General features: G+C 36.6%; 1 pseudogene; it reads left to right on the top strand.

Moving 5' to 3' along the window:
• Nucleotides 1-2,198: 2,198 nt before the first annotated feature.
• LOC131902244 (vomeronasal type-1 receptor 4-like) lies at nucleotides 2,199-3,336 on the top strand (annotated as a pseudogene).
• Nucleotides 3,337-12,167: the final 8,831 nt, after the last annotated feature.

Raw genomic sequence — 12,167 nt, 5'->3', positions numbered from 1 at the left:
ATGAATTTGAGGCTAACATGATCTACGCAATGAGTTTGTGAACAGCTAAATCTATATAGTGACACCTGGTCTTAAAAGAAATGTTTTAGGAATTTAATGTTCTTCTTATGCGATTATTTGTTAACTACATAATAGCATTTAATGTCTTATTTTGTACAGATTAATAGTGTAAGTAATTCATCTGTATTACCTGCTAATGCTTTTACACCTGCACTGACAACAATTTGTATTTCCAGTGGTATCATAAACATCAGGTCCATCTTGTGTCTCTGAAATAAACTGGAGTTCGAAAGGTTTCTGTCAGGTCAGACTGCACTGCAAAAACTGCACTTTACTAAAAACTCAGAGGCACTGGAACTTGACATTTCCTATGAGATAAACCTTTATGTCAAAATCAAAAGTTATTTCTAGAAAGACATATATGTCTATCTTTATTTTGTGTGCATATATGTTTTTGCCTGCATGAAAATATTAGCTCTTTGAGAATGCAGTGCCTGCAGAGGCCACTAGAGGGTTATTAGAATGGAATTAGAGTCACAGGCAATTGTAAGGCATAAATTGTAAGGACCAAAACCAGGTCCCTTACAGTAACAGCACGTTTTCCCTTACCACTGAGCAGCCTCTCTAGGACTCCTTAATGAAAACATTTTAAAACCAAAAGCATACAACCAAATACCTATAAAGTGAACAAAAATCAAATGAGGAACACAAACTGCACTGAAGCCTGGAACATGTTTTAGATCATTCAAATGGCTTTGTTAGAGTAGACTGAGGTGATTTTGTGCCAAACTGGCCACGGCTAAGTCCTAGTATTGGCTCTGCCTGTGTGTACTTTTTGGATTTAAAGAGGCACATGCTCTTTGTGATTCTAAGTTCAGTTTTTGACAGTGGAAATAATGGTATTGTCTATATTATACAGTTTTAAATATCAAAGAGGGTTTCAAACTTAGAGTACAGTGGGTAATCATAAATTGTCATTGCCATTTTCCTTCTACACATACATAAATTATATTTAACTGACAAAATTATATTTACTAATATACACTTAACTCTTTACAAAATTTTAAAAAGTGAATATTTTCATGTGAGAATACAGGATATCAATGGACCAGTGTGACCACACTCTATCTTCAATATTTGTACTTTTTTCCATCTTCACGTGTGGTGGGGTAGATGCACTGGCATAAATTACCTAGAAATGTTCCTGGCCTCTCAGCAAGTAAAAAACTCTAGGTAGGTAGTACGTTAAAAAGCTTCCAGGGATGCTGGGCTTTCACTTGTCCCTTGTTGAAAAGTGTGTATCTGAAACTATGTAATAGCTGGCCCTGCACTCTGGAGAGATAGCCCCACCCCTCACCACAGGCAAGGATGAGCCAAAGCTGAGGTCATGGACATAGGGAAGTTGACTCTGCCCCACCTGAGGTAGGTGGCCCTAGTGGCCCAGAATGACCATCTTAGGTACCACCTAGGCCCACACGCAGGCCATGGCTTGGTTCACCCTACCATCTACACAAATTAGGACATGCGGGAGATTGAGAAGAGACTGGTCCTGTGAAATAATACCTGCAGGACCTCCAAGACTCAGGCCAGTCATGGGATATCCCAGAGGAGTTCCAGTGAGAATCGAGTAATGATGGTGTACATGAAACAAGAGTCCTTGAACTGTACCAGTGATTATTGCTATGAATATTTGCTAGTAAAGCTAATAGGATGAAGTAATATAATATATGACACATTGAGGCCCACAATGCTACCAGAATGAATGAAAAGGTGTTGGAGAGGCAGGAAAGGAGAAGCTAAGAGGGGTTTTTGTTTTGTTTTTGTTTTTGTTTGTTTTCTTACTTATTTGATTGTTTTGTGTTGTTTTCTTTTGTTGGAGGGCACTGCACAGGTGAGCAGAGATATAGCAGAAGCAGAAGGTGAGCAGAATTGGGATGAATGAAGTGAAACTCCCAAAGAATCAATTAAGAAGTTAAAAATTAAAAAAAAAACTGTCATATTGCCTATGTATATGATCATCAGAAGCAGCAAAATCATCAAAAAAAACCCCCACATATGTGTGTGGAGGCCATTTGATGACTTACAGTAGTAGTATGCATTGTAAGTAATAATTTTTCCTGCCAGTAACTTTGAGAAATTCTTGCTATGTAGTCTAGGCTGGGATGGTACTCATAAGCTCTAAGAGTCATTCCGATTTAGTCATTTCCATAGCTCTTTGGATTACTAATACCTTTCATTCATTTCATCAAGAGAAATGGCTGTGGCCATTACCTAAGGGAAATCATGCCCAGACACAGAATCAACTTCTGGAATACGACCATCAAAATCATTTGTTGTCAGAAACTACAGCTGGAATTCTGGGAAATTTCTCTCTTCTATACTACTTTCGAGTTTACTATAGAGAAAGCAAATTAAAGCCTACAGATTTGATTCACATGCATTTAATGGCAGCCAACACATTAATTATTCTCTCTACAGGGGTGCCGAACATAATCGCAGCTTTTGGGTTGAAGCAATTTTTAAACCATTCTGCATGTAGATTAATTTTTTACATTCAAAGAGTTGGCCGTAGTGTGTCCATTGCCACCACCTGCCTCTTGAGTGTCTTCCAAGTCACCACCATCAGTTACAAGGAATGCTGCTGTAAAGATCAAAGAATCAAAGCTTCAAAGTACATTAGGTGCTCCATTGCCCTCCTCTGGGTTTTGTACATGTTGATAAATGTCATTTTCCCTGTGTACCCACTTATTAAAAGGAATAGTAAAAATCTGACAAGAAAACGAGATTTTTGGATTCTGTTCCACTGTAGGGAGGGATGAAATCAATGACTCACTCTATTCAGCACTGGTGGTGTGCCCTGAAATCTTCTTTTCATTGCTCATGGCCTGGTCTAGTGGCTCCATGATTGTCATTCTGTACAGACACAAACAGAGGATTCAACACATCCGTAGCACTCGAGGTTCCAGTAGAATCTGCTTTGAGTCCAAAGCCACCCAGAGCATCCTGGCCCTGGTGTCTACCTTTTTGGCTTTTTATACTCTCTCCTCCATCTTACAAGGCTGTGTAGCTCTTTTGTATAATCACAGCTGGTGGCTGGTGAACATCAATTGCCTCACTTCTGTGGGTTTTCCCTGTTTTGCACCATTTATTCTTGTAAATCGTTACTCTGTGGGATCTAGACTCAGTTTGGTCTGGATAAGGAATAAAATCTCTAATTCTTATTTTAAGTATGTGAATGATATGTTTTTTCTGGTATTCAGTTGTTTACTCTGCCATCTCCCTCACAATGCCAGTACAGAAAGTGAGGGAGTTAGTGTCTTGTCTTTTAACAATTGACCAAAATGATAAATTGGGAGTTTTGTCAGCTGGTTTAATTAGCAGCCTACATGAGCTTATCCCATTGTAAGAGGACTATCTCACCTTTCAACTTACCCTTGGAATGCTTCCCTTTGTCCTGCTAATGTACAGAGCAGCCAGAAAAATATTCTCAATAAAGGTGGATTTTTTTTCCCACTGTCATTCTCTAGAGCATCCTGAGTGCTTGGATATTTCACAAATTGCTTGTGGGTCCTACAGTCTAATGGCAAAGAAAACTGAAACAAAGGCTGGCCATGAAGTTGTGCTTCAAGAGTCCCTAGTCATTCACAATAGCTCTAGCCTGCACTAGTACCAGAAAAGTTCTTCAGCCATAACTTCCCAAATATTCTGCTTTTAGCTGCACTGGAGACAATCAGGTTGGTTTGCAAAATTTGTAGGAATTGTCCTCAACAAGGTCTCAGAAAGAGCATCTTACCTTACCACTTAGTGAAAAAATATGAGCAATGGAAGTAAATGCTGTTTTTAATGTTATCTTGAATTTTACATGTCAACATGTTTTAGAAATTTTTCATCAATGTTCATCAGGGAGATTAGTCTGTGAATTTCCTATATTGATATCTGGTTTGGAATCACTGCAGTGCTGGATTAATCAATAGTTTGGAAGAAAATTAATAGTGAGAGTATGGAAATCAGTTTAAAAGCTGCTAAGAAAACTAAAAAAGAACTAATATTTGACACAGCTTTTCCACCCCTGGGCCTATACCCAGAGAACCCCATATACTTCCACAGAGATATATGCAAATCCATTTTATTACTGCTCTACTTATTATGGTAAGGAAATAAAGATCAGCTATATATCCATAAACAGATAAATCCATATCACATTTGTTTTCATACACAAAATGGACTATTATTCAACCACAGTGTTAGAAGAAATCACAAAAATTGTAGGAAATTTGATGGACTTATAATGAATATTAAACCACATTCCACCAACTCAGAAAGAAAGAAAAATCAAATCCTCTCTTTTGCATGCAGATCTTATCTTATGAGGTTCAAATATTTATATGTAGGTAGATACATTTAACTTTATTATGACACTTAGAAAGGAGATCCAAAAAGGTAATGTTAGGCAAGGTAGCAGTAAGTTAGTTATGTGAGAATATATCAAGTTAGTTATTTTTCTGTCTTCAACTCTGCCAATTTTTATTTTGCAGTGGATAAGGGCATAAACATATACTTGTTAGTGACAGTGTAAAACCCTAAGCAAAGCTCTATAGCTACAGCATAGCTATTCTAACTGTACAGAACTAAATTGAAATATAAAGAAATTGGGTCTGAGCAAGTGTTCATTTGTGTGGCTATTTCATTGGAGCTCTTTAATGGTTTTATTCATGAGTTCACTACAATACAGTGATTTTAGTTTAAAACAAAATGGTATCACAACTTATCCAAAGATATAGGGATGGCCTAGCTATAGCCAGCAATAAATGCAGTGCATCACACATGTGGACTCAAAGACTGATATCACTTGATTATCTTATTACATGCCACAAATATCATTTTTCCTTATATTGAAAATAGTTTTATTTCTTATACAATATATCCTGATTACAACTTCACCAGCCTCTACCTCTCTCAGTTCCTCTCCACCTCATCTCCCAATCAGATCTACTTCCTTTCTGTCATTGGAAATACAGGCTTTTAATATATAACAATAAACATGACAAGAAATATATAATGAGATAACATAAATCCCATTGAGGTTGGACAAAACCCACTCATTCATATACTCAGGAGGCCCATAAAAATACTGAATGGAAAGCTATAATGTATGTGCAGAGGACTAGATGGTGATGTGTGCAGTCCCTGTGCTTGTGGCGTCAGTCTCAGTGAATCCATAGGATCTTTCCTCAGTTGATTCAGAGGGGCTTGTTGTCCTGGTGTCTTCCATCCACTCTGACTCTTGCATTCTTTCTGCCTCCTCTCCCATGGGGTTATCTGATCTCTGAGTGGATGGATTGACAGAAACATCCACTTTGCCAGCCCTAATGTCAGAAATACTTTTAATAAACTCCAGCATTTCTTCCTCATAAAAGCCATGGAGTGTCAAGAGATAAAGGGATAATACCTCAGCATAATAAAGGTTGCATACTATAAACCTACTGTCAATGGTTAGGAACCAAGAATATTATACACAGGAGTTATATGCTTACTAACCACTTCCAGTTATGTTTAACCTACAAAAAGGTCCACAATTTTTCTAAATAGTGCCATAGTTGTGGTACATCCTATAAAACCCAAGTCATTGGAAAGCATTTTCTATTTGAGACTTATCAATAAAAGGAATAGGTTGGGTGAACGATAAAGATATGATGAGGGAAGTTAAATGAGCACAAAAAAACCCCAAAGGGAACTAGGGAATACAGGACAGTTGTGTATCTGAGTTGTATAAAAGTGCTCCAAAAATGACAAAGACTCTAGGTGTCAACAGTATTATTGTCATTGAGGATTCGAAAATGCCTAAAACATGAGGGAAAAACCATTTGGAGTAGTGTCTACTCTAAGATATTGTGATTAATAAGAGTCCTAGAACATGAGGATGGAGTCAAAGATGATTCACAATGGAATCGAGGCTCAGGAGGTCACTGCTAAGGAGCTTAAACTAATGCAAACACAGAGTCACTCAATGAGTTTGCAGGGTGGAAATGGGATGAAACAGACACTAGTGGAGTATGATGTGGTATAGTGGATTTGTGAAAATCACAGTGGTAGAAAGATGTTGGATATAGACAATGCTTTCACAATGACCCTATAAATACTCTGAACCCTTTTCTGATCTTAGATATTGGTCTATAGTACAAAGCATTCACCATGAATCAGAAAGCACATGAAACTAATAACATTTAAAGTGAATCCAGGTTACATCCATGCCCAGATTTAGACACAGTAACCACTGTCAACAAGTCTAGGAGTTTTCCAGATTCTGAATTTAGAACTTCTTGTTCTAATGTCTGTGTCTGTCCTTGGAAGTGAGCATACAAAATGAGACTCATTATTTTGTGTAATTAATATGCTATTATAAAGAAGATTTACCAGTAGAAGGGTGCCAGCTGTTTTTCAAATTCCTAGTCTCTTTTACTTTACAAACATATAAAACATATAAAACTAGGCATATATATATATATATATGATGTGTTTTGAATTATACAAAATGTAAATATATGATAAAATACATGTTTATTTTTATAATAATTACCATTATATGCATATTTATACACTGCTAAATTCATCTAGTGTTGGTCATATGTATATAATTTAAGGGCTGACTACATAATCTTGGATAACCAATCCCTAAGGAAGACAGACTCTCCTTTTATGTGCACTCATTAATTACTTGTAGCTTTCCATTCAGAGGTGAATTGTCAGATTCCCATCCATGTTGGCTTGTCAAATGGTGCTACGACTGACCAGGCCTTGTACTGAAAATTATATTCCTGAAATTTCATGAATAAACTTAAGGCTGGATCAAGAGGAGAGAATTCATATCTGGTACTGTTAACTTAGCTCAAAAGTTTAACAACTGAGGAGGTCATTAACCTTGAAAAGAACTTATTTCCACCTTCCTACACCAACATAATTTAAAATTGCATTCTATGTACTTATTCTGATACTCAGAGGTAAGAGAAGGTCTCAGCCCTCATCAGCAAAGAAGCTTCCATTGATAGTAAGTGGAGATCATTTTAGAAGATCAGTTTTTCAAAATGCAGTGAAAAACTGACTATAAGGTGCTGAGGCACAATTTGCTGCATCTAGAACACATATACTACAACTAAATCTCAGAGAACAACTTTCAAAGAGTGGAAATATAAAATTCAAGGGCCAGTACATATGCTGAGAGAGTATATCCTCTCTGTATAAAAAGGAAGTAGAACATATAGGCCCTTTCTAACTACCTTCACATTTCTTTGTTTACTCCCACATTTAAATCCATATATAAAAATTATAGGCCAACATGTTCATGAGAGTAAACAAACGCTATTTTTCTAAGCTAAATTCAATTTGCGGCAAATTTGTTCTTTTATGTTTTCTCCACAAATCAATAAAATTCACACACACAGAACTTATCACTGATTATGTGATACATACTCCTAATGCTCTTAATTGCTATGATACCTACATTTCTTTATTTATTATGATCTCATTGAAAGAAGTGGTAATTGTTTTAATATTTACATCCATCTTTAGATATTGGCTTGAATATAGATGAATTTTCAGTAAGTGTTTGATTATAGGAATGATAAAATGTTACAACAAAAAATAGAAAGAGGGAAGGCAATGTAAATGTTGGAACTCTCTGAATTGTAATCTGTTGTTTCATATTAGCAAGTACAGCAGAACATGGAGAGTGAGGTGTAGTGACTGATAGGCAGAAAGGGGCAAAATGCTTGAAAGCATGGAGTTATTTACTCACGGGCATTGACCAGCCATTTAGTGATTTCATTTCAAAAAGTTAAATACATGAATAAGATGTCAGATATTGTATAAAAGAGTACAAAATTGTTCACTGGGACAAGGATGGTTTGGGTGGCTCTGGTGTCAGGAGATGACCTAGGACACAGGACTCTATACTGTGTTAGAACCTCTGATTGTGCTTCAGCAAGATAAACCATGTAACTACTGGTACACATCATGAGTCCCAAACACATGACATCTGAGGAGCCCAATAAGGTTACATATAAGGTGTAGATTAGATTCTCAGATTTGGGCACAGCACAGCATAGGAAATCTCTAAACCCAGTGCAGTTCCTTCCATCCCAGATATCTGTCAAGAGCAGAGCAATGAATCCATTAATAGTAAGTTTGGGGACTAGCAAAGGATGACAGAATGTCCAATGATCTTGGGGGATCTGGTTTTAAAATATTTGTACTTGGCATTCCTTGGAGTGATCATGTCAGTCTGGAAGAAACTTAAGATGGATGTGGAGCATAGGGACATTCTTCTGGCCACTCTATAGAAATAAAAACCAGTCAACATACAAAGCTATATAGAATATACATCAAACAAAATGCAGCATTGTCTGAGGGATTACTTCATGGAAAAGAACCATGAAGTTAGCCCCAGTCATGTTTTTAACACTTAGGTCTATAGCCCTGTCCCTAATCTCAGAGAATTCATCCATGATAATACAGCAAAACAACGCTGAGTTCAGAGCATTTCCTTTGCTGTCTGGGACAACATAGTCATGTCTGTGGATGGCATTGTAATATACTTCTAGGAGAGAAAGAGATTTAGGTAACAACTCACAAGAGTCACGTCCCATTTGATCATATAAAACTCTGGAATTACAAGGGTTAGAGGGAGGCACTTTTACAAACTGAAGTACGTTAGGTATGTTTTCAAGGTGAAGCAGATATATTTTAGACTGACAGGTCATCTTCAAACACTTTAGAAATTTACTGAATATGACATTTAAGGTGTTTTAATAGCATAGATTCTTCTTTATGACTATGAGACATGTCTGCTCCTGACAGCACCAATCTCTTTTAATAATCCTTGTTTGAATATAAAAATGAATTTTGTTCATATGACTGTCCTTTTCTTAATTCCATTTAAAAACACCACCTGCATCTCCAAACTATCCTACTGAAGCTTGAATTATTTTGTAGGCCTACATACTGTATGTATAAAATACAATTGTATAAAGTGTCAATACAGATCATATAAAAACATTAAAACATATTTACCTAAAACTTGAATTCAATAAATGTAAAAATTGCCTCAATATCAGAATTAAAGTTATGAGAACATTTACCTATTTCTTGTATGTTATCATTATTTACACCTAGAAAATTATCACTAATTCAGTGTATATGTACTAATATATTATAAATTAAATTTCATTCACATAAATAAATACAGTACCTAATATTAGCAAGTATACAGAGCAAAAATATGTACTATATGTGTATACCACCAAGGAAGTACCCAGTAGGCAAAATAATGTCTACCAATTAGAAATTCAGATATAAGTGATGTAAACATCCAGCTCCAATAATAAAAATTATATTTGGTACAGTGAGAGAAACACCATTAGAATCACTTGCTATTGGTATATATAGATATCTGACTTTTGTACTTTTTATACACATAAATTCAACATTAGTTCCTCAGTATTATTACTTCTCTTCACAACGGGAAAATAATCTCTTAATATCCACTGTGCACTGAGATTTACACTAGGAAAAAGAAAACCATTGATCATCTTCTTCTGGAACCCAAGTTTATACAGTCAAGCAAAGGTGGCTCAAGTCTATAGGAAACCACTTCCCTATCTCACCATGGCTGCTATGCATTGCAGCATCTCACTCACTGAATAGAGACTGAGGTATCTTCAAAGGGGTAGAGAGGAGAACCTCTAAGGACCATGATGACAAGTTACAATCACAAAGATCCCATCTTCATATTACTGGAACTGATCTACAGATAAAACAATAGCAAATAGTTCCAAGAAGTCCTGAACAGGACTGAAACAGCACCTCATGTACAGGTTTCTGAACCTTTATTATGCTGAGTAGTCATCAATCATCAGTCTCTCTGTAGGTATTTTACCTCTGCTGGTTTCTCTAAAGAAAGAGAAAACTACTAATTTAACAAAGCTTGCAGTTGTAGCTTCTCTGGGCTGGAGGGAATAAATCAAGACTCACTTATTAAAATATGTTTCTCTGTGATGACAAATCCTAGATAGGCACTTAGATGTCAATGTGACAGACAGCCTGTCTCCATGTAGGAGGGAGTCCATCATAGAGTGTGAATGACATGTTAATATGCTGAGACCTCATCTTCCTTGTGGTTGATTTGAAGTTACAGCCATAACACTGCCTGCTGAGGAATTGATGTCATCCCTGAAGAATACTTCTTCCCATTACAAACTGAAAAACTTTCAATCTGTTTTGAAAGACCAAAAAGATATGCTGATGTCTTACCTGGGTTCTGCTCTCCTAGGGTGTTAGGATACAAAGGAACCCAAGGAGCTGGAGGAGAGGTATGGATTCTGGGGAAGAGTGAATAATGGTAAAAAGGGACACTATAGTTGGATTTTGAATTTCAGAATCAATATCCCCAAAATTTACTCATTAAACCATTGGAAAATGACATTAACACACACAGAGACACACAAACACAAACAAACAGACAGATAGACACACACACACACACACACACACACACACACAGAATAGCAATCCAAATTATTTTTCCAGTAAGTCAAACAAAATAACAAGAATTAACAATTATTGTTCATTAATATCTCTCAAAATGAGCAAACTAAATTCCCCCATTAAAAAGACATAGGCAAACAGAATGGATAAGCAAACAGAATCCATCTTTCTGCTGCTTACAAAAAACATACCTCAACATTAAAGACTCCACATCTAACAAAGCACTGATACCATATAAATAAATCAAGAAATTAAACATCAACAAACTGAATATTTTTTTTTTAAAAAATGGGGTGGAGATCTAAACAGAATTCTCAACAGAAGAATCTGAAATGGATGTGTAGCACAAATCTAAAAGGTCTTACTAATAAAAACAAACCTGGAGCCAGGTATTGGGGTAAACGCTGGAAGATCAGAGAAGCAGAACAAGCCACAGCTTCCACACCTCACCAATTCCTCAGCTGATCTTGTTTCCACAGACTGGAAGCCTCTGAGTCCTCATCCAGAATGAATCTCAGCTGGACTATTGCTCAAAAGCCTAAAAGCTTAACCAGGTTTTAGTTTCTGGTACTCACACCTTAAATACCTTTCTGCTTTCTGCCATCACTTCCTGCGAATAAAGGCATTAGTCACCATGCCTGGCTGATTCCAGTGTGACTTTGAACTCACAGAGACCCCAATGGATCTCTGCCTCCCCAGTGATAGGATTAAAGGCATGTTTGCCACCATTTTTTGGCCCCTATGTCTATCTAGAGGCTGTTCTGTCCTCTGACCCCAAATAAGTTTATTAGGATGCACCCTATATTGGGGGACACAATATATCACCACATGAAGGAGCAACACTCAAAGAAATGTTCAACATCCTTTACAATCAGTGAAATGAAATTCAAAATGACTCATAAACTCTATTTTTACCTGTCAGAATGGCTAAGATCAATCACAAGAGTGACATCTTATGCTGGTGAGGATGTATAGCAAGGAAACAATCCTCCCTTGCTGGTGGGTGTTCAAACTTGTATAGCCACTATTGAAATAAATATGTTGGTTTCTTAGAAAAGTGGGAAACCTTCTATCTCAAGACGATAACACTCTCGGGCATATGCCCAAAGATATTCCATCCCATCACAAGGACACTTGCTCAACTATGTTCATACAGCCTCACTCATAATAGTCAGAAGCTAGAACAACCTAGATGTCACCCAAGTGAAGAAAGGATAAAGAAAATGTTGTACATTTACAGAATGGAGTATTACTCTGTTGTTAAAAACAGTGACATCACTCTTATGCTGATAAACACCTTCAGTTATGTGGCAGGATAAAAGATTAACTCAAAAAATTCAGTAGCCCTCCTATATACAAATGACAAATGGGCTGAGAAAGAAATCAGAGAAACATCACCATTTACAATAGCCACAAATAGTTTAAAATACCTTGGGGTAACTCTAACTAAGCAAGTGATGGACCTGTATGACAAGAACTTTAAGTCCCTGAAGAAAAAAATTGAAGAAAATATCAGAAAATGGAAAGATCCCCCATGCTCATGGATAGGTAGGATTAACATAGTAAAAATGGCAATCTTACCAAAAGCAATCTACAGATTCAATGCAATCCCCATCAAAATCCCAACA

This window comes from Peromyscus eremicus, chromosome 1, assembly GCF_949786415.1.
Source record: "Peromyscus eremicus chromosome 1, PerEre_H2_v1, whole genome shotgun sequence".
NCBI lineage: Eukaryota > Metazoa > Chordata > Mammalia > Rodentia > Cricetidae > Peromyscus > Peromyscus eremicus.
Note: the sequence above shows the minus strand (reverse complement) of the source record. Positions and strands in the feature narration are given on the sequence as shown.